The following is a 3,785-nucleotide window of genomic DNA, read 5'->3' as shown; positions in this document are numbered from 1 at the left end:
TAATGTTACTGCTCTAATTTTACTCACATCCTGCTTCCTGGTCCTTTTTCTGTTGAAAAGACATCAAAAAGTCACAGATTTTTTTCATTCACATGTGGAATTTAAGAAACAAAACAAACAAACAAAGAAAAAAAGAGACAAACCCCAAAACAGACTCTTAACTATAGAGAATGAACTGATGGTTATCAGGAGAGGTGATGGGAGGATGGGTGAAACAGGCGATGGGGATGAAGGAGGGCAATTGTTAGATGAGCAGTGAGCAATACACAGCACCGTGGAATCACTGCAGGGTGTACCTGAAACTAATATAACTGTGTGTTAACTATACTGGAATTTAAAAAGTCACAGATTTACCAACCCTATAATAAGCCAGTTGATATAAAATTGCCTTAATATTGCTATAAAATTAAAACTAATATATATTAATTTTGATACCAAATTGCTTTAATAATGCATTTTATAGGAAGACCAAGTAAATCTCAACTAAGAATAGTTTCCTTTTTTAAAACTTAGAAATAAGATATACATAAGAATAAAGCATCAATTTTCCCCATGAAGAAAAAATTTCACATTTTATCACCAGTATTTGTACTAGAGAAACTGTAACATTATGTTTAAATATCAGAAATGCATATGCATATACACTTCTCGGTAGCAAACTCTGTGTCTGCTTATTAAAAAAATATTTTGAAGCGTAATGTATGATTAATTTCCTCATATTAGAAAATGCTTCAGTGTATTAAAACTCCAAACACTTTTTGAGCATCTGTTTGTGTTTTGAGGGAAGTTTTCTGGTCAAAATATGTTGTCTTTTAAATTCCTTCAAATCCAGAAAGAGCAGATAATAATGAATTCAGCCCAGGTCCCAGTTGCAGGCGGCCTTATTCTCAGGTGAAGCAGGTGACCAGTGAGGGGCGTACTGTCATGACGGCTTGAGCCCTGAAGGTCCTCGCAACACTTGCCTCTTCCACACAGATGTCTAAAATTCTGCCCCAATAAAGCTAGCAGTCAAATTGCCAGCTCTTCTGCCGAAAGCTTTCCCTACACAATTCATTCAATCCTCTCAGAGGGTAATTACTCTTTTACACATGATGAAACTGAGGCACAAAGAGGTTAAGTAATTTGCCTAAAAATCACAGAGCCGGCAGTGGCCAGTGTTGGATTTTCAGTCCCGAAAGCCTGCCCCAGTCTGTGCTCTTCAGCAGTCTGCCTCAGAGCCTCTCACAAGAATTTATTCTTTTTATCTGGGGAACTCCTACCTCGGGCTGCCCTGGGGTCAGTCATTTATAACTGAGAAGAAAGGAGAATGTGAAAGCCAGCTTGAGGTGGTGGAAGAGAGCAGGAAGTTAGCAGACACCAAGTGAGCAGGAAGGAGACAGGATAGGAAAGGAAAGCAGGGTGAAGTGTGTGCCTTCCTCCTGCCTACCATCATCGTGCCAGAGATTGGAGGGCTACGTCTCTCCACTTGCTTGCGAGAAGCTTCCATGTGCCCAACCCAATAAGAGGGCGTTCGTTATTGAGAGGACTTTTATCATAGGTCAAAGAAAAAACATAGTAAAAGCAAAAAACAAATAGGAAGCTGCCTAAACAGCAAGTAAAACTGAATAAATGATCAAAGCCAAATGATCAACATTAACTAAATCAATATATTTCCATTACCCCGAACCATCATCCTGGCATTCATCATTGGCATCATTGCAATGAAACCTGTGTCAGGGCATCAAAATCTTTAAGCTCCAGCCAGAGGCACAATTCAGGTCATTTTTTTTTTTAAGGATTTTATTTATTTATTTGCCAAAGGGAGAGAAAGAGAGAGAGAGAGAGCGCACACGTACAAGCAGGGAGAGTGGTGGGCAGAGCAGGCAGAGGAAGAAGCAGGCTCCCACAGAGCAAGGAACCTGATGTGGGATTCGATCCCAGGACCCTGGGGATCATGACTTGAGCTGAAGGCAGATGCTTAACCATCTGAGCCACCCAAGCATCCCACAGTTCAAGTCATATTAATGTTCAGAATTCACTGGCTCTTCATCCTCACACCTCATCTTGTATTGTTTTGTATTTCTTTGTGGGAAAAAATATCTTCCGAATAACTGTATACTTCTTTTAAGTATCTTCATAAAGGATATGGTCAATATATCTCTACTTTATATACAAATACCATGAAATTATAATTCCAGCTAATTTTTACTATACATGATTTTAAAATTTTTAAACAAACTTTCATTTTGTGTTTATTGAAGATTCAGGAATTGGAACTCTAGCTTTTAAAATGAAATGAATTATTTATTCTTCCAGATCGTATTCCAATGTCATGCCGTCTTTTACTATATTCCTTAACAGAAAAAGCTTTTGCTTTATTTTGCTAGAAGTTCAAAGATTTATTTGTTCCGTTTCTTCAAAATATTTATGGAGCACCTGCTTCACATCAGACCCTCAGTAGGTGCTTGGATAGAGCAGCGAACCCAACAGATGAAGACCCTGACCTGGTGGGATTATGTACTAACCACCAGGGAATCTGGCTTTATTTCCTTTATGGGGGAATCATTTCCCATTATTTGCAGAACTTCCCTTTCTGTGGAGTTCATATGTACCCAGCTTACCATGACTGGTTTTATGATTAATTAAATACATAAATGACATAAATGCTAAAGAACATTCTTTACATCATCTTATGTGTCCCAAGGCCATAAAATCCCATAGCAGTTTAGCCCCAGCTTTGTGCACCATAGATGTAAAGCTATTCCATACAAAACAAAGTAGAAAATGAAGAAAATTTCTCCAAATATGTGTACATTTTAAGGTCTCAGACAGTTGGGAACACACGGGTTTCAACTGTGCACACCCGCTTATACATGGATTTTTCCTGATAAATGCAGTATAATACAATAAATGTGTTTTTCTTATGATTTTCCTAATACCATTTTTTTTGCCAGCTGACTTTATTGTAAGAATACAGTATAGGATACATATAGCATGTAAAATATGTATTCGTCTACTATTTGTTACTGGTAAGGCTTTCTGTCAATAATAGGATATTAGTAGTTAAGTTTTAGGGGAGTCCAATGCAGATTTTGACTAAGAAGGAGGTTGATGCCCCTAACCCCCACATAGTTCAAGGGTCAAATGTCACTGAATTCATTATTTAAACAGGATAGAACATATTCAGTGATCGATTTGGTGCAAAGAAAGGAGACGGGGCAGTAGGAACAGAGGAGGGAGGTTCTATACTAGCACTCCCTCAGTCTCGTCCTGCAGCTTTCAGTGACCTGGGGTGTAAATCCACTGTGTGGATTTATTCACCCGCCATTATTCCATCGAGCATTTGCTGTGTAGACTAAAAATACAATTGGTGGGAAATTCTCACCTCTAGGTAATATTTGTTACTCAATTTATTCTGTTGCTTTTTTTTTTTTTAAAGATTTATTTATTTATTTGAGAGAGAGAGGGCACACCCATATTTGCAGGGGGCAGAACAGAGGGAGAAGCAGATTCCCCACTAAGTGGGGAGCCCAAAGCAGGGCTCAATCCTGGGCTCAATCCCAGGGCTCAGTCCCAGGACCCCAGGATCATGACTTGAGCTGAAGGCAGCCACTTAACTGACTGAGCCACCTAGGCGCCCCTCTTCTGTTGCTTTTCATCTGTAAGCAAATGTACAGAGTATACGTCAGCAAACTAAATCCAACAATTTTTTTCTGTAGTTTTCCAATACTTATGAAAGGCACTATATACATAGACAATTTATGGAATAAAAAGCATTTACCACTTTCACCCTTAAGAACCCAGTA

This window comes from Ursus americanus, chromosome 5 (genome assembly GCF_024610735.1).
Source record: "Ursus americanus isolate L20-20 chromosome 5, mUrsAme1.1.p, whole genome shotgun sequence".
NCBI classification, from domain to species: domain Eukaryota; kingdom Metazoa; phylum Chordata; class Mammalia; order Carnivora; family Ursidae; genus Ursus; species Ursus americanus.
This window is presented reverse-complemented; position numbering follows the sequence as displayed.